This window comes from Nyctibius grandis, chromosome 29 (assembly GCF_013368605.1).
Source record: "Nyctibius grandis isolate bNycGra1 chromosome 29, bNycGra1.pri, whole genome shotgun sequence".
Lineage (NCBI taxonomy): Eukaryota > Metazoa > Chordata > Aves > Nyctibiiformes > Nyctibiidae > Nyctibius > Nyctibius grandis.
The window spans coordinates 611,696-635,631 of record NC_090686.1 but is presented as its reverse complement, the minus strand read 5'-3'; the positions used below and the strand labels follow the sequence as shown (position 1 = coordinate 635,631).

At 45.0% G+C, this 23,936-nt stretch overlaps 1 protein-coding gene across 1 annotated transcript in view; it reads right to left on the bottom strand.

Moving 5' to 3' along the window:
• MAPKAPK3 (MAPK activated protein kinase 3) overlaps window positions 1-23,936 on the bottom strand; it is a 129,651-nt gene that overhangs the window by 93,789 nt on the left and 11,926 nt on the right. The window contains exon 3 of the mRNA XM_068419937.1: window positions 16,472-16,548. The gene's annotated coding sequence lies outside the window, so the exon portion shown is untranslated. The remainder of the gene's footprint in view (window positions 1-16,471; window positions 16,549-23,936) is intronic.

Genomic DNA, 23,936 nt, shown 5'->3' with positions numbered 1-23,936 from the left:
CTTTTCTCTAATATAAAGGCTTGACAAAATTGAGCCCTGGGGATGACTAGCAACTCTAACTTAATTTATGTCACACGGTGTGCTCTAAAACTAGGCTATTATGCAGAGAGAAAGAATATTTCCAGGTATTGAAGAGTGAGCTATTCCAGTAATTCAGCACTCCCCTCCCACTCCACCGAAGTAGGTGAGCAAGCGACATGAGGCTTATTCAAAGTGCTCTGAACCCAGGAGTCAGGTCTCAAGAAATCAATAGGCTGAAATGCTAGCAGTAAGGGTGTCAAGGTGGAATGGTTGCATGTGGCTGGTTATTGACCTTTAGACCCTTTAGAGAGTCATATTTTCCAAGCTCTCTCTGTCACTAAAAGGGCTGAGAAAAAAAAAGGGAAATCATAGACTATCTCATCACAAGACAGACTTATGAATCCAGAGCCAGAGGCCTGAAGAAAAACAGTAAGTATGCAGAGAGCTAACAACTACCAGAGCATCCCCGTGATGCTGGAGATAGTTTAGGCTGGTGCCAGCTCTCAAAGAGCCAGCAGCAAGGCAAGCCCACCGTCATCGCCTAGAAGATCTGCTTTTAGCAACCAGCTGGCTCCCTGGGCAGGATTTGTGTGACAACAGCTCTGCCCACTCCCAACTCCCACCCATCCTCTCCCTTCCAGACTCAGATGATACAGAACAAGCCGCCTGCCACAGGAAGGTGCTCACTTGTATGTGTTTCATTTGTAAACGCATGATGGGGTGTTTCAGAGTTAAAAAATACAAAACAGCCACATAGCTGAACATTTTCAGCTAGTTCCTAAGTGTCAGCAAGCCAAATAAAACTCCTACCATCTCCCCAGCACTGAGCAGCTCTTTGTACCCTGCCTGCCGAATAGCACCGGCTTCCCACCTGAAGTCGGAACAGACAAGGAGCACGGGGCAGGCGCTACCATGGCTTGGAGGCCATGGCTGCCCTTAACTTCCCCGTCTCTGCCACATTTATTTTTTTTGCCTGTGATGTTGGTGCAGAGACCTAAGGAAACAGAAGTCCTGGGAGGAAGTGGGTCAGGAAACCTGCACCACGTCGCAGGGGGAAGCGTGACTCAGAGCGCAGGGTGCTCCATGCTCCCCTGCGCCCTGGGGGAGGTGATAAGATTGTGTAATCCCCAAGATAACTTGCTGCACATCCTAATTCTGCTGATCCTCCCAGGGGAGGGGTGCCTCTGCCGAGTACTGTACATTAGCTGATTTCTTAGAATAAACTGTGACAGCTCCCTGTGAGCTCATCGCGTGGGAGGGGGGATGCTGGGCTCCCTGCCTGCGCTGTCAGAAGAATAAGGAGCTACAGAAGCACTGAATTGATCAAGAGCGCAGCAAAGACCTGGCAAATCTCTTGTTTAGTCTATTTGTTCTTTCACAGACAGAGAGTGTAGGGACATAAGTACTTGAAAGCCACAGAGGAACCTGCTATAATGCAGAAGGGAGGATCTAAGAAAGAGAGAATTTGAGAAAGAAGAAGAGGACAAATGTGGTGGCAGTAGGAGGGGAAGAGACAGTCTGTGTGCTCAGGACTGGGGAGGGGACAGTCAGGAGAGAGGTACATGAGATACTGGGAGGAAAGAAGCCAGAAGCGTAGGCCAAGCAAGGGAAGAGAGAAGGGCAGAGAGAGGATGGAGAAAAGATCACAGGGAGAGTCACTTAGGAGTGGTGAGGAAGGTACAGCGAAAACAAAATGCCCCTGGGACTGAGAGAGCAAAGAAACATGAGAGTGAGGGAAAGAGGCCACCATCCATCTTGAGTTAGTACACACCAGAGCCAGAGTTCACGCTTCTGGGTCCCTGTTCATCTGAGTAAGGGCCGTTCCTGAAAAACAACCAGAGCCCTAAAGGAGGGGGGTGGAACAAGATACAAAACCCACCCTTCTTCAGCCATACCGGACTGTCCTTGCTTCCTCACCATGAACGCAGGCAGGAGCAGCACTAGCACTCGCAAGCTCAGCCCTTTGCCTGTGTCAGTACAGCACCTGGTGCAAAACTGTCTCGAGACATGAGTAGGCTTCTGGAAATTTCTGCTATACAAGTAAACTCCCAGGCACCTCGGGGAGCTTGACGCCAGCTGAACTTCCAAACTCCCGCCCTCCGTTCCCCAAAGACAAACCCATGCCTACAAAACTGCTTTTGCAAACTAGCACATAGGAACGAAGAGAGCAGGCAGGGCTCGCTGTCCCAGCACAGGCACGGCTGGCACACGCACACCACAGCACGCGTTGTCCCTCGCATGGGCTGTCACAAAAACTTGTCACAGAATCAGAAAAGGCCCCATCCTGTCCCAACTCACCAGGGTCAAAACCCACGAACACAGCACGAGTTAGGGAAACCCAGGCCCAGCTATACAGAAAATTCACTCTCGAGAAGTATCATTTTCAGAGGGACTGTTCTGTGCTCCCCGGGAGAGCTTCACGCTCCAGCACGCAGGTATGCTCCGGGGCTGCAGCTGCACAGATGCTCTGTCCATCTGAAGTAGATCTAAACTGTATCACAAGCACTGTTTCAGAGCCCTAACCATGCACAATATGGTACTAAAAAATATCATACAGTCTTTCAACTCCAAATTTGCTATGCTGTTTGAGTCAGGAGCCAGAAGTGATCAAACCATCACTTCCAGAGACTTTTACCCCCAGCTGAGGGGCAGCGAAGATGCTGGCTGAGACTCAGAACACCTAAAGCCTATTGCCATTTCTGCCCCGACCTGTCAGCTGTCCTGAGACAAACCACTGCGCATCCTTGGGCTCCGGATCCCTTTTCTCCCTTTGTTTGCATCGCTGGTATCGAACACAACCTTCCTGGGTGCTGGCTGCTGAACGGTATATGTCTGTAACATTAAATGCATCCCAGACTGCAAAATGCTAAATGGTTCTGTAATGGAAATAATAATGAGTACTTGTAAGTTTCAAGCCTGGTATTTCTAGGACAAATGTCATAGCTCATATGACCTAATGTCCCAGGGCTACCAAGCCTGGGAAGAGGAGCTGTGTATCAGAACTGAGCACAGGGGAGCACGCAACCAACCCTACAACTTCTGGTAACAAGAAAAGTAACATTTTTATCATAAAACCCAAATCAAAGGAAATTCTTATTCCTCATGCATGAAAATTCAAGGCTGCTGGAAAACCAATTTGCTGGAAGTTTGTGATTGTTATCATGGGTTCAGTGAGACCCTATGCTGTAATTCTTTATTTCACTGTCATCAGTCTGTTACCCAGACACAGGACAACTATATTGTGCTCCTGTAGGCGGTATCTGCAAGGCCACAGTGCAAGGACCAAAACTCTTGGTATTGTGCTTTATAAGCATGTGTCAGTTATTCTGTCCCCTGTGAACACTCACCCGCCTGGTGGGCACAGTACACGGATGAAGGTGTGTCCAGCCGAGCAGGTACTCACAGATTTTTGTTTAGATGATGTTTTGCGAGCCTGACTCAGCTGCCGACACCTCCTCACCACACAGGATGTCTGCACTCTTTTGCAGCAGCTGTTTTTTCCTTTGAATCTGTGCTAATAGGAAAGCATCAGGTGGAAGAGTTTGTTTTTCTAGTTACTGTTTTTCGAGATGCTGCCTGGCCTAGATCAATTCCAAGAACTGAGGCAGTTGAACAAAGAAACTTTTACAGGCTGAGCAGCAGCATGAACATCACTGCTCCAGAAACTTCCCACGCCGTAGCAAGAATCTGCACCAACCGAAACGAGACCACACGCAGCAGAGCAGCGCATGAAGGGCACCGCCAGCGACGGCACCTCAGCACCTCTGCAGACACCAGAGGCGGCGGGAGCCTCCTGCACCGCGCCGTCAATGCTTCCCCAGAATATGCGGTTGAGCAGAAAAACCTCCCCACCGCTGTTTACCCAGGCCGCTAAGCAAACCGCAGTGCTTCCACGGCGGTGGCAGGAGGAAGGCAGGAGATAGGGTTGTTCGGTTCCCTCCCAAGAGGCTGTGCTCTCGGACAGGATTCACACACCACAGCCTCTTCTCTGCCTTGCAATACTACAGGTTGCTGACTACGAAGTCTGAAATTTGACCAGCACTAAATTCCTTTAGGGGTCAGGATGGGGCAAAGCAGAGACTCGTAAGATCCCAGTGCTTCAGCCCTTCTTCATTCACCCCCCATGCCAGGAAAAATACCAGTCACTTTCATGAACTCTGCACAGGCACAAAAATCATCTCAAAAAGTCATCTCATTACATGTAACTACCAGTGCCAGCTTAGGAACAGTGAATTTGACATCCCAGGTTACCCCAACCCCTTCTCATTCTCTTAATTAACGCACTGAGGAGCTGAAATCAGGGGCCAGCCCTCATCAGAGCTCCACTGGGAAAGTAAAGCCCCCAGGCTGACCAAAAACAAGCTGACAACCTGTGTCAAGTGAGAAGCCTAAGCCAATTTTGGGCACAGAGGGTAAGGAAGGGATTTTCTTTCTCCCCTGAATAAAGAAAGCAAAAAACACTGAAAGAGAAAAACGTCTGGACTACTCGCCTTTGGCTAATTGCATCCATGGAAATAGCAACAGAAATGCCTACATGTGCTATGTTCTAGTCACCCTAAGCTGTTTTCTGGATCTCATCAGATCCATCACAGCCATCAGACTCAGATAAATTTGGCACTGGGGCTATGTCTGTGACAGTCACAGCTGTGGAATAACAAGCTTTGAGTCAGCCCGAAGAAACAAGCAAATGAGCCAGTACGTTTCCAGTGACTCAGTAACAGTTTGTGTTTCCAGAGAGCTCTCTGCCTGGGGACCCCACAGGCATTAATAAACCCTCATGATCCCCAACTGAACCACAGTATCAGTACATCCTATACTACACATAGGGGAAACTGGGGCATCAGAGAACAGTGCTTGGCCCCAGTCGTGCAGCAAGAAACAGAATCCAAATTACAAGAATATAAACTACAAACTTCTCCTTATGCGTAACACACATGCAGACCCCCCATATAAGTACCTTCATTTAACTGACTGAAATTTACCCTACGGCACAGACAGTCTTTATATGCCTCTTAAAGCACATTACCAAACATCTTGTGTATCAGTACACAGGATCATGCTGTAACTACCCTCTCAAGGTATACCTGAACCAGGACAATCTGGGGGGAGTCTGTGGCTGAGAAGTTCTTTGCACTCCAAAAGGCATTTTCCTTACGGAAGCGCAGAGCCCAGGGAGGACACGGCCACTGGAGCATTCTGGTAGGCAAGATAAAAAAAATAAAAGGTGGTCCTAGCATAAATCTAGTGAACCTGAGTTCAGGGATACATTTGGCCAATGATGGGACACTGTATTTCAAAGTGGCTTCCAAATACCCAGCCCCAATGAATGAAGAAAGCCTCTGTCCCCTTCTGAAAGATCACATTAAAGGCCTTTGTAGCCTCTCAGTGCAGTGAGGGTTAACCCAGGCTAGCGAACAAGAGGGATGAAGATCAGCTCATCTTTTCCATTCAAGCAGAGCCTGCTACAGAAAATGCTGGTTTCTCTGTGCTCCGTGTCTCAGTGACTTCCAGGAACAGTGAGCTAAACTCAGCTGCTCTTCCCAGCACCAGCTGAGGGGGCGGCAGGGGATGGAACACAGCCCTGTTCTTGGAAGGCAGGAAAAAATAAGGCTCTGGCAGAGCTGTGCAAACTCTCCTCTCTCCCTCCTCCCCTCCCCAAAAGCCTCTCTGAGCACATCTAATCCCTCACGGTACAGCTGGGTTGGTTTTCCCTTTTATCAAATAAACATAAGAGCAATGCAAGAAAACTGCAAGCAATTCTCAAGCAGAGAGAGGTTAAGTTAATCAAATAAATGATAAGCTCATCTCTGTGAGCTCCCACATGCCCCGTGATTTTGCTCAGTTTTAGTGCATGACCTACTGTACTTCTTAACATTTTCCTGCTAGATAAACACAGAGAGCTATACAACCATCCAGCTCATGGAAACTATTTTTGGCTGCTTTATCTTCATGCAATATGAATTCCAAGGGCTGATTGGATATTTGGACTTCTCCCAGCCTGGCTGACTGTGAAGGGAGCAGACAGTAACCTCACTGCTATTCTTCTGTGGAAACAAACATCTTTTAGAGATGACAAGTATCTGGCTTGTAGGTACAGTACTCCATGAGATTCGGGGAAATAGAGCAGTCAACAGCTGCGAGGAATGTGAGGATAGCCTCGAGGCACACAAAAAAAGGAAAACAGGAATCAGACTGGATTTGTTTCACCGTTCCCCACAAGCTGCCCTTGAAATACAGGGCAGCAGCACTAAGCTGGGAACAGAGGAAGAAACCCTGCTGCAAAGTTTGCAGTCAGGGGCACAGCGGGATGAGAATTCACACCATGTTTTATACAGACTCCAGTCTGGTCCTGCTGAAATATAACAGAAAGCCCGTGTGACCTGTGCTGGTAGGCCTCAACTGAGCATCCAGCAAAGTGGCTCCCTTGCCAGGCGCCTTGGCCAACGGGCCCAGGAATGAATGGGCCACGCAGAGGCTCAGGCAGCGGCCCCAGCACAGGGCCATGGCGTGCTGCCATGGAGGCATTGCAGGAGAAGCTGTTCCCTGAGATATACAGTAGCTGTTCAGCAGATAAGACATCTGTCTCCAGTGCAATCTGTCTCTCACCTATTACAAGTGTTCCATGCACTTAAAATGCTGTGGTTTTCTGTTTGCTGGGCGGTTTTGTCACCCACTGGACGGAAGGAAAATGCAAATCTGCATGGTAACACAGGACTCTGAAGTCCTCTGCAATGCCAAGGCTGTACACACCCACTTAGAAGACAAGCAGACTTCACTGTTATCTTTCATGGATTTCAGGGCTATAAAAAAGAACCACCCAGGGAATAGAACAGAAAGCAATGTAGAGTCAGCAGCAAACCACAAGACCAGTTTACAGGTTGTTGAACATTTTCCACTTGCTGATTTCTAGGCTCTCGGACACCAGCTAAGCAACTGAAGCACTCTGCTGTCCCTCCGGCACCCCTAAACTCCACCAGCGTGACACACCATTCATCCCCGCTACCTTCAATTAGGAACAGGAAGCGAAGAATTGGGCACCAGGCTCGTTTTCAGCTGTGCGAAACTGTAATGAACCAGCTACTTGCCTATAAATCAATGTAGATGTGCTGATTTACACTCTGTGAGAAATTGGCTCATTAGCTAGAATTAAACAGAGGCCCAAGCCACACCATTTAAATTTGAACAGTGCTCTTGAACACCCTGTTCAGTCCATGACCTGGGATTTGCTTGGTGCCTTCCTATATTTAGCATACAGTAATGTAACTGAAGCAACAAAATTAGACCCACAAATAGACTGGTTTCTCAGTACTTAATCAAGGACCTTTTCCTAGAACTGCAGAGGGCTGAAATTAAAAGAAAGGAATGTGTGGTAATCAGCCCCATGGAGGCAGGAGGAAACCACCATGAATTTAAACTTCAAACACACATTCTGGCCAGCTGAATGTACCCTTGTTTAAATTAAATGTGGCTTCACAGTGACCTGGGCCAGGGACTGCATGAAACACTTCAGAGTGCATAGCCCAAGTACAGGGAATTACTGAGCACACACAACTCTTACCGTCTGGCAATTCACTGAATAATAAGAATGTCCTCAGGCTCCTGTCCTTAGCGGGTGAAGGAAATGACAGGTCTGAGGTCCCTCTGCCATAATGCTAATCTGTTTCTGTCAGTGACTTTGGTGAACAGCAACAGGTATGGAAAGGAGCGTCCGAAAGACAAATCCAGTGTGCAAACTGCAAAACACACAGAGCGGGCAGCGATCCCACTGCAGCAGCAAAGTGAGGAGAGAAGGCCACAGCCCCCGGCACTGCAATCATTCAAATTAAATATTAATAGGCCTTACAAGATAAACTAGAAAACTCCATTTTCTGTCCTTTTCTTCTTTAGCTTCTAATTTTTATTGGGGGGCTGAATAGGAGAATCAAATTAAAAAAAAAAACATCTTTTCTCTGTCACCAGTTTTCATATTAGAATTAGGAAAATCGCCTCGTCTCATTCTAACCTAACAACTGCCAGAAGAATAGACAAAGAAAACATTCTCTAAGCAGAAACACAGTCCGACATTTAAGAAGTGTTGAAATGCTTCAGGAACTGTCAAAGCTTGCAGCTGACGCTGAATGAAAGAGAGCCCGTTTTTACGTATTTCTAGTGTCGGCATCACAAGCCTCACCAGTTAGGACACGCAAAGACATGGATGCAGAGCTAAGGAAGGCCTTTTAAAATATATTTTGGAGCTGTATTTTCTAGCCTTGGCAATACCCTTGAAGAGGTCATCTGCAAACAGACGGAACAGCCTAGCATGCACAGAGTATGCCCCTAGAAACGTTCTCCAGGCAGCTTTTGCCAATGAAGTTTTAGGATTGAATTTACTTCCCACATGCAGAAGCTACTGACGTCTCTCAGCAAATTTTTCCTGCAAAATGTGGGATCTCTACTGGAGCAAGACAGACAAGGTAGAGAGATTAAGAGTTCCCCTGCACTGGTTTCATATACTGCATTCCCACCCCCTGCTACTACAGGAGGCAGAAGGTGAGGACAGAACAGGGAAAGTGAGAAAGTAAGGAGAGAAATAGGACATGGGAACCAGACAACAGTAGCATAAATTTAAATCAGCCGTTGTGCCTTTGGTTCACCCTGAGGCAAGACAGCTGAGAAGGAAGGGCCCAGCTGGCTCCCCTCCCTGCTGTCACCCTGCAGTGGAAAAGCAGCGCTGGGCTCTAAAGCTGAAACTAAAAAATCACTCACCCCAAGCTCCAGATACTAAGAACTGATTATGCAAAGCCGCATCAGGGAAAGCGTTCCTTGTATGGTGCAGACCTTTTTCAGTGCAGGGCTACAAAACATTATAGCTTTATTAAGCTTCCATAAATATTAATAATTCCATTCGTAACTCCATTTCTAGTTCTTTTCCTTCCATTCATCTAATAATTAATATTGCTTTCACATCGTCATTAAAGAACCAGCTTGACAGCAGGAACAACAGATCAGGCCAAGAATCTTATTTGTAGTAAACGGTGACGAATAATATCAGGTGCAAATTGCAAAGTGTGAGAGTGCAGAAACTGACTGCCCTACGCTCCAAGTTAGCCTAGCAACACAAAAGCCTCTCTGATATTCACAGATGCTAGTGTTTCCTAGAAGAAAACCAAGAAGGAATCATTTACTCTTAAATTACGAAACACTCACTAGAAACGTAAGTACATTTGAAAAATACATGTCAAATGCAATTCAGGGAAGTACACTCCAGTGTTTCAAGAAAAGCCAAGTTACCTTCCTACCAAGGCGACATTAAGGAAATAGAAGTGGAATTACCACCTCTGCCGTTCTGGTGAACCCATTCAAGCTGAGGACAGCAGAGCTGTAATGGAGGGTAAATGAGAAGCTGTGAGACAAAGCTGATGGGGAGGTGGGGGACTGTCCAGGCATGTAGACAATAAGTCCCTTTATCATACAATTCAAAGCAGAATCAGCACGTGAACTAGTTTAATGCTTCACCGTTGGCCTTGCCGCCTGTTTCTCCGCAAAGGCATGCTGTTCCTTTGAACAGGCTTTTCCTTACTGCTTGTGCAGTGAGGGAGCACAAAGGCACTGGCTGCTAAGTGGCACTCAGGCATGTCTTGCCTGTATCTTTGAAGAGCTTCCTTGGACAACATCTCATGCTTTTATGCTCCAGTTTGTTATGCAGGAGCAGTCTGGGCTTTTGCATCTCATCTGGGCCTTGAGCCCATAGCAGGCAAGCCCCTGTTAGTGCCACAGTTGAGACACAGCCAGCACGTAGAAAGACCTTCCTATAGTTAATCTTATAAATCCTCTTTTTTTGGAGCAGGTGCAAAGGGGAAAAATTCCCTCAGCTCCCAGGCATGCTGTCTACAGAGCATCTGAGCCCTGCAGCTGGGCAGTGTCATGGCAAGCACAAAGGCTCAACAGCGAGCATTCCTTTTCTTTAGCAGGGAGGCTCGAAGCTGCACAGACTCCACGCTCCCTTCCTAGCCCATCAAAAGAGGAATTATCGTGTCAGCATCTGCATCATCATTCAGAATGTCTCCGAAGGAAATTAATTCATAACTAAGCAGGAGCTTAACTCACCAGTGGACAGAATATCCAAGAATAACCACCATGCTACCACCACCCACTGACAGTTAATCCAAAATTGATATTGCTTTGGGGGATGATGGCTTTGAATCACAGCCAGCTTACTTCCCTCTCAAACCAGCAGCACTTTGTCACCTTTTTTGACCCAGAGCCTTTTTTTTTTGATTCAATGGCTCTGAACGAGCTATTCCTAAAGAAGCTGAAGTTCTGTGCTGTAAGAGTCAAGAGAAGTCTTAAATCCTGGAGAGGGATCATCTCCCCCAGGCCTTGTCCCTCAGCCCACAGAGAAACAAGGAGCCATGGAAGAAGTCCTTCACTCCGAACTCCCCACATGATGGTTTTGCTTGACTAACCCAGTTTTCCTTTTGGCATATTGAAACCCCAGCCAAAAATCCAGTGCCCTCGATTTCCCCAGAACTGCAAATTGCCACCTGCAAACACTTATCTTCTCAGCACCGCCACTGGGGCTCTTGCCCACAAGTTACCTGAACATGTACTCTCTAAAATGCTTATTACTAGTCAGCACTTTATAATACTTTTTTCTTGAGGCCTAATAATTTAGAAATTAATTCATTATCCTCCTGTGATTCTAGCATATTATTCTGCTGTTATCCAAACACAAATTAGAAATACTTATTAATGCTTCTACTTATTTTCATCACCATTAACAATTGCACCATTTCCATTTCAAAGAGGCCTTACACAATCCTTTTTCGTCTCAAGCAGAATGTTTAAATTCTTTATTGTCCTTGAAGATAGCAGCCAAGGATAATTTTACATTTTCCTTTTCATTTCCAGTTTTCTGCACTTCATCTCTAATTTATATCAATTGTGCTCCACTCTCCTTCCCCTTCCACACTGCTTTTACTTTTTTGTTCCTAATGCTGTTTTCACCACTGAACAATTCAGCTTTTATGAAGATGCCTCTTTCCTGAGAGCAGAATCATAGTTCTTTGCCATGTAATGCACTGTTCTTCAAGCATACCTCATTTTTTTTTTTCCTAAAACACTCCCCAAAATTAACTCAAAAGGTCTTTTAACTTAGGTAAATTATATGTTACATTATTAGTTGGGAAAGTTGTCTTTCTATTTAGATTTATCTTTAACAAGGTCACAGTCATGTAGATACTACCAACTTCCAAACGAGCTCTGAAATCCTTTGCTCCCAGGTGTGCTGGGCCTGTTAAAACACTAATTCAATGACTCCTCAAAGGCCATCCAGCACATAAATCCTTCTACCCAGAGAGGCTGCACCTGCTGATTTGTGTAATCATCATGCACTTACCTTCTCTGGATGCAGATCCCTGGACTCCAGTTGCACAACAGCCACCGAGTCAGTGTGGCAGCAGGTACTAACATGCACCTCCACACCCACCACCGAGTGAGAACAATTCTGTTCTCCTGGGCATACAGAGCACCCTCCTGCTGCTTTGACTAGGTGCTGGGCTTAGAGTTAGACCTTTAAAAAGTGCCCCCAACAGGGGTGTGAAAGAAAGGGAAGAAAAATATCATAACTGGAAAATAGCAGAGAGGGACAAAGAGTGAGCCTGAATTCTGCACAGTGCTGATCATGATGCAGGCTGGCAGCTGGGGACTGAGACCCCACTGCCCCAGGGGACGCCAGCAAGGACAAAAGGCAAGGCAAGGGAAGAGATAGTCAGTGAAAGGAGTACAGATATCTTATTGGGTCTCTCTTTTGGGGCAGAACCCTCCTAGGTGGAACCCAGAGGAGAAAAATTACAATGGAAAAGGGTCAGATGAACAACTGCATTTACTGAAAAGCTTTTAACTTCTAGGACCACAGACATCTCATGCCACCCAACAAGAAATTGTTGCTTTCAACATTTGATTGTTTGGTCAAACTGCTCCCTCCTGGCACCTTCACTGAACCATCCTGTGCAAAGCCTCTCTGAGTGGCCAGCCCCAACTGCACAAGATTCCTCCAGCAGGCTGAAGTCAGGCCCATCAACCCTTCTGCCCAGGAAACTGGGGTTTTCACTAAATCTCACCGTGTGAACACATCTGGCCCCAACCCAAACAAGATACTTGCGTACCCTTCTTGCTAATATTCCTAGGTTAGAGCATGCAATGATTCTTCAAAGTTCTTTGAAGAACTGCATTTTCTGGTCTTGGAGAAGGGTAGAAAGAGCCTTCTAGAAAAAAGAGAAAAAAACCTGGGTTTGGAATCTCAATGGACAAAGACAGTTGTCAGCGGCTAAACAAAGGCTCTCAGCCTTCTCACTGTATGACCAACCACTAAGAAGTGAGTGCTACAACCAGCGCCAGAGCAATTCAGTATGTCCGTCATAATAGAACTGAGGTTGGAAGGGATCTCTGGGTTTCATGTAGTCCGTCAAGTTAGCTCACAGCAGGGATAACCTCCAAGTCAGACCAGGTTGCTCAGGGCTTTGTCCATATGAGTTCTGACACCCTGGGTCTGCAATCAGTTAGGCTGCAAAAGAGGAGACGTATCCGAATAGGCGAAATATGGGAATAAACTGCTGCATGTGCAAATGGGCTTTTCCCATTTGTAAAGTGAAAGTACTGCTACAATCCAGGACAACTATTTAACCACAATTCTTGAAGGCCAAACTGGTGGTTACTCTTGGATATGGAGAGCAGCCTACCAGCAGGGAGAACAGCCAAGGGCTCCCTGATGACCTTCTAGCTTCCTTAAGTGGTTTCCAAATGGTACACCACACTCACAGGCAATCCATGCAATAATATAGTATCAAATAAAATTGAAAGTTTATCTTTTCAATGCTAGATACGTTTGAGTTACAGAAACAGCATGAAGTCACTGAAGAATTCTCTCAGATTAGCATACTACACAATCACATTTCTTTTAAAACCTCTTCAGCTCCATCCTACACTATACAAATGAAGAACTGTTTTAAACTGAGTAGATCTGCCACCATCCTGATAGGTCTGGTTTTCAAAAGTTTTTTACTAAAGAACTAAGTGGAGAAATAAGCCCATGTTTGCTGACACTGTAGCCTAACTCTAACCTATCAAAACCATGGATGCCAAGAGGTAAGACTCTCCTTTGAGATTTTAATTCCCTGCACTAAGTACAGTTAAGTACAGCAGAAGATAAAGCATCCAGTCCTCCCTACATATAGTTCACCCAGGTATGTTTTGTGGACACCGTACGCATTCACTCACACGCAAAGTACACCCTACAGCACGTATGCCCTGCAGTCATTATCGGTTAGCTTCCTAGCAGTGCTTCAGTTCAGATCTTCAAGTTCTTTCAGGATGTCATTTAGCCTCACAAGTTATTAGGACATCACTTTTCTCTGGCTTGGTTGCCTAACTATCAAAGTTAACCTTAAGAAAAAAAGAAAATGGGGAAGAATATTGCACTACTCTACCTTTGGAAGCAACAATCTACCCAGCACAGTGCCCCATCAGTAGCTTCATGAAGAGTAAACGAGGTTTACTTTATCACAAAACACCCCAGATGTTCACCCTGTGGCACTTTGAAGCTGCAGGTTCTTTTGAGGAGCCTGCTTTTGCAATGCACGGTTCTTCACCCAACCACTGTCCTTGAGACTTTTCACCTATGCAGCAGAGGCTGTTAAGAGGTCAGAGATGTGACAGGGATTATCTGGAAAGATCTGGTCTTGCCCCGGGACGAGAGAGACAGACTTTCCTGCCTTATTTTCTGTAATTCTTTCATGCTTTACTAAATGCAATTGCTTGTCTGTGTTTTATGAAGATATTTAAAGGTGCCTTCACTGCAATCTTCTTTAAATTGTTTGAACACCAGCAAACTCAAATAGCTGTTCTGGCCTTTGCATTAGAGCATTAGTGCCTATCCACTGTATTTATTTCAATTCTGTGCTGGAGTCAGCTCACCTGTATAGATGTAATAAAGCTGTTAAAGAACAAAACAGCCCTAGAAAATCAGGAAAGGGCAATGTGGCTTGATTTATTTTGAAGGTTTTTTACTCACCATGGTCTTTTCCACTTAGAGATGATATTTCACCCAAACCTGCACTGTTTTGATACTTTAACAAGTCATTTAATTCATTACTAACGCAATGCAGTTTACAAGGGATTCATTTCTGGCATTCAGTGGTTAGTGTCTCTCAGCAACGGACTGGCCTCCTAAATTAATCTTATCTCAAGGGCTCTGTGTAAAATCCAGAGAAACATCTCTCAGCTGGATCCAACTGTTGCAGGGAAAGAAGTACTCTCCCAAAGTCAAGAGGTAAAGAGATCACCTCAATATGTTTATGAACACATACGCCAGTGGCTCCTAAGCTGTGGTACTGAAATCACTGAAGGAGGAACTACCCAGGTCACAGTGCAAACATCTCCATGAGCACAGTTAAAGCTGATGGAGATGGGGTTTGGTGAATGAAAGGGTGCAGTGCGGGTCTTGACTCAGGACAGGGAGGATGGGTCCCTCTGGGAAGGAATACGGTAGCTTAAGATTAGAAAAGTGTATGACGGGAGGGTGCAAACAAAAAAACAGAGACACATCTTCCTATAGGCATGAAACAGCACATTTCCAGTGGTCACTGTCTCGTGATCTGCCCTTGACTCCAGCACTGATAATGACGGCTGTTGCTAATACCTATGGTTGCTATTGCTGCTGCCTGTGCATGAGGGCAACACAAATCTGGGAACCTCTGGCACAGGTTACAGCCACAGGCTGAATTCTGCTTTGATACCACTTAAGCCAATATGAGTTCTGAGAAACTGTTGCCACATGTTCTCTCCATGACGCACTGCTTAACAAGGAGCTCTTATTTTGTGCTGGCTTCAGTTTCAGAGTGATTTCAGTGCATGGTCCCATACTCAATGCTTTGCAGCAGCATGATTTGGAGCTGGGTAACTGTGATACCAGTGTCTATGAGCACAGACATATGCTCTTCTAGCTACCTATGAACAGAAACAACAGTACTTGGGGCTGTTCCCATCTATTGGAAACATTCACCTACACAATAAAAACACCACGAGGAATGCTTAGGTCATTTGGGTCTCACTTAACCTCTCTTATCTGAGATGAGACAAGACAGGTCTGTCCCAAAGCCTTAAAAAAAACCCCAACACCCCTCATCTCTGAGACACTGATGACAGCCTGGGTTTAGCAAGCGACCACCACCTAGGTCAGGTTAGCTGGCTGACACATTCATTACCTGTGATACGTCCTTACTCCCAGTGCTGTCACTCCGTAAGACGTGAAGGGCTGTTTTCACCACGGGCCAGATTCACCATAAATCACAAGGATCTTCCCTTTCCCCCTCACCTGCACCCTGCTCAGCACCCTGACCCTCCATCCAGGAGAAAGGCAACTCGTTTCAATGCTTTGTTAGGTTCCCTTCGGAGGAGAAGGTGATGTGAGAATGCTTGCCGTAATGGGAAGCCTCTTTGAGGAAACCAAAGAGCTTTTGTCCTTCTTTCTGGAGCCTGTCTTGTTCACTTCTGAGTAACTGCGTCCAATGAACTTTTGGGATGTGCTGCACACTCTCCTACCAACCCAAGCTTTCAGGAAGGAGAAGTCAGGGAGGAAAAAGCCATTTATGAGAAAAGATGGGTTTTGTGGGAGCTTATTGAGCCGCAGCATGTAGCCTTTATGGTATGTGACTATTTGCTTCTGCTCTAGCTGTACTTTTAGCTTTCAGCAATGCCAGCCACAGTCCTTTTTTCATTTAAAATTAGTCAATGATAACTGAAATAAGTTGTACCTTGAAATGCTAACTCACTTCCAAGAAGAGCAAGATTCTTTAAGCAGCTTTCACTAACCAATCCTGAGAAGTCAAGCTAAAGCCAAAAGGCCCCTTTCTTCAGCTGGTCACACATTAATCCATCCTGTTCACATGGAGCTCCGCAGTCTTGAGAGCTGCAGCGACTGCTAAAAGTTCTTCTCGTGAACTTTTGTTCATGAGATATTTACATCAGTGTTTACCAGATACCCAAGGGTATTACAGCTTAAATATATAAAGTCCATCCTCAAACAAACATTACGCTTTCATTTTTTACCTATACACACACAGAACTTGTTAAAAATTAAAGAGCTTTTTGAGAAACTGGGAGAAGAAGTAGATTTATTAAATGTAAACTGATTTTTTTTCAGCCATAAAAAATCCCAGCCAATCCCATATAAGTGCTCTTAATTTTTTTTAAAAAAAACCACAAAGCTTTCAGTTGGATTGGCTTTTACCACTTGTTGCTAACTCCTGGCTCCTCAGCCAACCAAACACAACCAACAACTGCTGCCAGGTCCATCAGAACAGAAAAGGCAGAGTGTCATTCTCCCCCAGCACTGCAGGTTTTACACTCTTACCACAGGCCACAAAACACCACGCTGATCGCATAAAGATCTCAAAGCAGGGGAGTGACTTACCTTAAGTGAAACTCACAGCTGACAGAGGGTTCTGCCCAGACTTGTGCACCACTTTGGCTCCATTCACGCCACTGAAACTGGTTTAAAGAAAGCAAAACATAGGTAACCTCACTCTTTGGGAATACCTTCTTCCAGGAAAAACTGATTCACTAAACAGCACATCTGGACGACTTTTTTTTTTTAAACTAATTCAGCCCAAGACTAATATAGGCCCTTGCTGCCTATATTGACCCAGCTAAATTGGATACCCAACTGAAATTCTTAGAAGAGGAGCTGCTTTGAGGGCTAATGGTGACAGCAAGATACATTCCACCTGGATCTGACTTACACTCATTTGTCAGTGCCCAGGTTGTTCTGCTGGAGGATCCAGCATTTCTTAGGTATGTAGGCCTATATTCTATGACTACCAAATTTCTTCTGCTGTCCTTTCAAAGATCAGAGGCAAAGGGCTTGGATCTACTTGCCCTGTTAGTAAAAAAAAAAAAAAAACAAAACCCCCAAACTTTTTAACTCTCTGCTCCTTTCTCCATGGCAGCTGAGCCCATTTTCAGCAGCTCCTTGTTCACTAACTGCTTCTGCATTTTCTAGAGCTCATAAGGTCCCCTGACTGAGAGGTAGGGGGGACTTGCATTGAAATTTGCTGTATGATATGGACAATGGCTACTGCCCCATTTTGAAATCCAGCACACTCTTTTCTTGCTTCTTCCTCAAAGTGGAAAGAATGAAACACTTGTTCCTGGGTGAGGCAGCAGCTCCTGACCTTGCAGGAACTCAGCAGGAACCAGGAACTGTTGCCACCCCAAAGGTGAGAACCTGCTGGTGTGCCATGAAGGAGGAGCTGCAATGCTTCTGGAACCATCCTCCAGCTTTTCCCTTCCCCTTCATTCCATCCCTGCTGGGCCTGATGAAATCCTAAGAGGATAAACTGTACTTGGCAACCTCCCAAGCAGCGCGAAGAATGGACTCCTCCCGCTCAGAGCCGCGGTCCCCGCTCCCTGGCACACTGAGACAAGCCCTGCGGTTCACTGACAGGCACAGTTAGTGCCTTCTGCGCTGCGGCATCGCTAAATCCTGCGTGTTTATGGCCACCACAAAGGCCCTTGTGCATGACACAGCTTCCTGAGTCAGCAGAGGGTCTCTGCTGTCTCCTGTTGCGGAGGCTGAGCAGCCTCAGCAAAGATACGAGACGTTTTCCCCATTTTTATGAGAGTTCAGTAAGCCTCGCTGGGCAGGGCTGCTCAGGCGCTCTGCCTTTCCTTGCTTCCCTGTTCAATCCACACCCTGCAAACATGACTCTAATGCTCAAACAGCCACAGTTTATCTACAGATGCCTCTGGTGAGAAAATAACACAGAGAGCAGGTGCCAGTACACACGGAAGCAGAAAGACAGGAGGAGCTCAGGCCACACTTGGATCACTTGCCGGGGAAGAGTTTCACTGCTGTGCTTCAGGCATGGACACCGCTGAACAGATACAGCAGCCTGGAGCACAAAGCGGCACTTTCCCAGGAAACAAATGTGATGTAAAGTCCTCCTGGTTTTACATCTCAGTGCATCTTTTGAGTAACAAAATTCAAACACCACGAAACCACAGGAGGACCATATACACATTTTTGTGAGTGATACTAAGTCCCAGCACTGCCCACGAACAGAGCACAAGATTGAGCCTGCCCACGTTCATGGGGCCACAGTATTCAATCTGAACTAAGATAGAAATAAGCAGCTCAGAGGTCCTCATTTTATCACAGATGTCAGAGGTATTATTTGAAACCTGGGACTATCCTTCTAAACAAAACATGCTTGTCTGTTAAGGCCCAGCAACACTGTTCAAAGAAAAGAAATGGCTGCTTATACTGTCATTCCACTGCGACCCAAGTGGCACTGGTAACTTTGTCATACAATCCTGGTAAGCGCTTACTTTCTCCTACAGATTCTTTTCCTTTCCCAGCCCTTTCAGCACAGTCCATTTTCATGCTCCACAGTAAACTGGATCACTGGGTACCTTGTACAATTTTTGTTATACTAAAGCTGTACTGAGCATATTCTCATTTTACACACTATCCTTTCTCTTCAATATCTCTTATTAGATCACAAAGCATAAAGAGTTGATCTCAGCCATCACATAAACATAAATGCCTGCTGCAAGTCTGAACCAGGCTGAGGTACAGATATTACACACAGATAAGCAGAGCTCTGAGTGATCTAAGCTGCAATAACCATCTTACAGTTAAGTGTAATGCATAATGTGCTGTTCAAACCACAAATTAGCAATAATATGGAATCAAATCAAGTAAAAAAATAAATCAGAGCTTTGCCTTAAAGAATGGCCTTTTTAATCAAATCAAATGTTTTCAGTTCTGTGAAAAATAATTTTCTCTCCCAGCATTTTTAAGGACTATAGTTATTTTTCCATTCCTTGTGCAGGTCTACATAAAACTTTTTTACATATATTAAAACCCAAACATTTCAGTTTTCAAAGGCTATCAGGGTTGGTCTGTCTCTCCTTTCTGAAAAAAGAAGTGAGAACTCTATTTAAGCCTCACCTTTCAGGCACACAAGTAAGGCTGGATTTGTTTCCTTTTAATACCCATGGAACAACGAGACAAACCAAAAATGACCTTGTGCTGATATATCATTATCTTGGAAAGCCAATGCTTTCACCTATGCTTAGTTTAGCAGAGGGGGGAACACTAGGAAAAGGGAATATATTCACTTTTCAGAGAACTCTACAACTAACTGCAACACTGAAAACGAATATTAAGCACAATTCTCCACCTCTTCCTTCCTGGCTTGCATGGGAACAAGCAGTGTTAGCATGTGTAATAAATCAACACAAAGTTAACACAGCACCATTTTGTCAGCACACTGCTGCAGTCTCATCACCACCACCTTGCTGACCAGAACTGATCAATTTTTCTTCATCCTCATGTCACAGTGCCTCTCTACTACTCTATCAGTGAAGAAAGGAAGTCAAACAGATGAAAAATTAATTCATGCCTACTTTGAGACACCTTTACTCTACCAGAGAGATGTAAAAAAGCACTACTGCAAACCAGACCTGTGCCCAAGCTGCTCCATGTGCTCTCTGCAGAAGACATACTCCTGATTTACACCCAGCACCTGCCTGGTTCTGGGTAACACCTGCATGAAGGGCAAGCATTTAGCAGCCCTCACTGTCCAGTAAAAAGGTCATTTCCCACAGGTGTTCCCCAGTTACCAATCCAATCACTTAAATACTTCACAGAGGTCATCCATCCCCAACACGGACCAAGCTCAGCACAGAGTGGTGGCAAAACCCTACAGACACAGGCTTAAGAACCAGAATATTTTCAAATAACCTCGTCATTGTTTTTGTTGTCACTTCAAAGGGAATGAAAAAAATTCCCAAACTATTTGATGCTCCTCAACCTATGACACAATATATTACATCATAAATACAGCTCTTGGATATCCTTCTGCTAAAGTCACTGAAAAGCCCATGAGCTTGATGTGAGCTGTCAACTTCAGATCTTCAAACAAAATGTCTGCCAGCAGAGACAGGAGTTTGGAGACAAGCACCCACATGAGCTGGTATAATCAGAGCAAGGGATCCTCCAAACCCTCTTTGCAGAGATTTTATCAGAGCTGGGCAGGCAACAGGCAGGTCATGAGTCACGCTACCATTAACCCCTCCCAGCAGCACTAGGATTTAGGGTGGAGAATTACAGGTGTGTTGTAGACCAAGGCTGTGTAACAGGTCAGTCTGCATGGTTGCATTTCAGATACTTCCAACAGGTGTCCATGTGAATGGCTCAAGCATGATGAAGGTGTAAGCACTTCAGAAAGGTGGTTAAAATGAGAAGCGCTACACCTTCATAGTAACAGGTTAGAAGAGAAGAGAAGCACCTTACACAAATATCACTCTGATATGCCGTGATATTTGCTACTAAATATAACTTTTACTAGATGATGTCCTGTCTCTATATGATATCCCTTACCCCGACGCAGTGAAATGAAAGGCAAATGCCTCATCACCTGCAGGGCCTGTTTAGCATTGCTCCTCCTGGTCAACAGCACAGAAGAGTCAGACCAAAAGGCACAATGCTGAGGCTAGTGTAGTTCCTGATTTGCATGGGGTTTTTCTCAGAGCATTACGTCACATTAGTTCACTTCCTCAAGTGGATTTCCTCTCCATGTCTGCCACTACTGCCTTAAGCACAGACTTCAGCATCACACAAACATCCCTTCCCTCTCCTCCCTGACTGTGCAGCTACATTTAAATCTAACCTTCGGGCAGCAGACAGCACAGAATGCAGACTCCTTTGCATTCAGATGTTAAAAGGAAGTGTCATTATCCATAATCCTAGACAGAGAAGTGGACATTAAAAACTGCATCCACCACAGCAGCTGGACCATACTTCTCAGCCAGGCACTGAGCTCCGTATTACAAAGACTGTAGAAGATCACACCTAGTCAGGAAAAGGGAAAGATGGGGGTAATCCCAATTTTTTTAATGCATCTTCTAACACCATCTGCTCCTTCTTCTGATCTGTTACATCCTCACAACGAGACTGCAGGCAGTGACTGAACTGAGGCCCTCCACATCCAAAAGACCAAGATTTGCCCCCTCCGGTATTTCCAGACAAAGTGGTACAAAATATGATGCCATGGCACTGGTTATAATTGACATATTTCAAGAGCAGGCTCACATCCCTTGAATCTGAACTAAGCCACAGGGATGTGCCGAGTTCCATCCTGTCACGCTCCCCAGCCACTGTATGGAAGGGTATTTATAAATCCCCCGTAGCTGGCTTGTCTTTCAGAGAAGGCAGCAAGGTCCAGTCCATTGGGTGTCAGAATTCTGCAAAGCAGAAGCAGGACCGGGCTCCTAATGCCTTATGGATGATGGCAGAGCTCGTTTTCGTTCTTAACCTTTTCCTTCATGGCAGCAAGAAACCATGGCAGCGCGAGCAAACATGCTGCACCGGCCCAAAGAACGACCCCGGCTGCCAAGCTCATTGGGGAGACAGGAACGGCTGGTAGGAGGATAGGACAGGTGATGGGGTGTCTTTTATATCAGAGTTGCACTAATGTCCTGAGTGAGCCACAAGTAGGGAATGTAACTTCTAGGATAAAGACCTTTCATTATTCAGTGCAGGGATTTTATCCTTTTAATGGAAAAATCTTGACAATCATTAATAGGAGCATTCAGACTACAGGGCAACTGTGGCTGGGTTTTTCAATACATCTTGTGCAACACACTCCAAACACAACCAGTTTCTTCAATCTGAATTTATGAACACACTCTGGGATTCACGTACTCTACCCTTTATTACTCCTTGTCAGACTGAAGCTAATGCAACAAGAGCTGAAGGGGTTCAAGAAGAACCTCTTTGCAACGACCCTCACCACTGGCACAAATAAGTGGAAAGACTGAAACTCAGCTTGAGGGAGATGCTCAGCATGTCATTCTGACAGGATAAGCAGGACTGCATTTGTGTGAGGAAAAAGGCCCCCCTGATTAGAAAAAAACGCCTTGAAATTTCTTTCAACCCAGCTATCTCTGCTAACTAGCAAATACCATTCAACTTTCTTTTCTTATTGGAGAAGTGTGCTTGGGTTGCTCCCTGGATGTCTGCTTTTCCATCCAATTGAAGGTGGGGTTTGACACCCACTGTTGGCTTTTACAAGCTTTCAAGTCTGTAGGGCAGCCCTCATGGCTGTGTACGCCAGGCTAAATATGATTTTGCAGCTAACTCAGGCAGAAGACAGGAGATGTGGCAAAGACACAAGGTAAAAAGATACAGCAAATGTTTTCCAGACATGTCCATTATTCTGAGGGCACTGTCATTCTGGAATGTCCATGGCTGAGACAGATTCTCAATACGATTTACAGGAATATACAGACTCTTGAGGACCCACTGTTCTAAACTCAAACACCTTGCAAAATGAAAGTTTCGAAACTGAGCATGCATTCAGGGAAAAACTCGCAAGTTTACAGAATTCAGAATTCATTCAGTCCTCTTGTACATCCACTGCTCTGGTTTGGAGTAAGCAATAACAAAAAGGGAAGGCAAATGAGAGTTGAGCCCTTTGTTTCTGTGATTGCTGTTTTGCTGGAACAAATATAATAAAAAATAGCTCCTCAATGTGCCAAAGTTTCTTACATTAACTAATAGAGTTACAAAGAAAAGGAATTAAAACAGTACAACACTTAACCAAGCACCTTATTTGGTTTCATTTAAGCTGTGTGGGAAAGAAGAGAAAGAATGGAGAGGCAGAGGAAGACAGGAAAACAAATGAAAAGAAACACAGAAATTTGTTTTGACTACCCCCTATACAGACTATCCCCTATGGTAAATTGATAGAAAGTACAAAAAATTTGTGGAAGATCTCAGAAGGAGATAGATTAATCTTAGTTACGGTTTCTTGAGGCTTTCCACTTCTTTGTGAGCGGCATTTGTTATATTCACCTTTTCTATTTGCCAAGAGAGAAGACTGTAAGCGACTCAGTATATAAGTAAGCTTCTTCCAAATGCCTCTGTGTTGCTCAGGCAAACAAATAAAAAACAGCTCGGAACAGAGACATTCTTGTCATATCTGAACAGGCATTATTTGGACAACTGAGGACAAAACTTCTGTCTCTACAGAAAGTCTCTAACTCCATTTTTCAGATATTGCAGAAACAAAAAAAGTGAAAGAAAATCCCTTTTTCCTGCAGACTACAGATCTAGGTCTCACAGAATCCAACCACAGCTTTTAAGTCCTGGAAACCAGACAGAAATTCAGACTTATCACCATGGTATCTGAAATATTTAACACTCCAAATATGCAGAACAGTGAGGTAATGTAGGAATTATTCCATTAACAAATTCAGATCATTTGAATTTGATAACCTTCAGCAGATGAAGCAGTCTTAGCTTATTGTGCCAGTCTACTATTAACTTTTTCTGACCATCAATTTTTCTTTTTTTGTAACGTTCAAAGACATTGCTGGGGAGAGTAAGGGTAAGATTGCGCTCATTTCCAGACAGGCTATGTTAGAAGGCAGTTTTGAGCAACTTTTTGTTATCATTTATAGTAGGTAAGACCAGGATTCAATCCTGTCTCTCTTGACCTGTCAGGTCAAATGGGGAGAAACATCCCTCAAAGCAATAGCAACTGCAAGTCATGCATCCCTGAAGGCTGGGTGTCAGTCCCTCATGATTTCCCCTCTCCCTACCAAAATTCCCTGCTGGTCCCATGATCACTTGAAAATGCAAGGACAGAATGCTCTAATGAGCTGGAGGCAAGAGAAGCTGGCCATTTCTGAAAGACCTATGACTTCCCACATCATTGGGTAAGAGCCTCCTCTGGGAAATGCAATTTTTATATTCACTTTATCTCTCCAGTGCATTGACTTCATCAATTAATGGCAGCTTTCCAATGCTCTGCTTAGTTTTACTGCTAAGTCAGAATCATGCTGGGGGACAAATAAGTCTATTATTA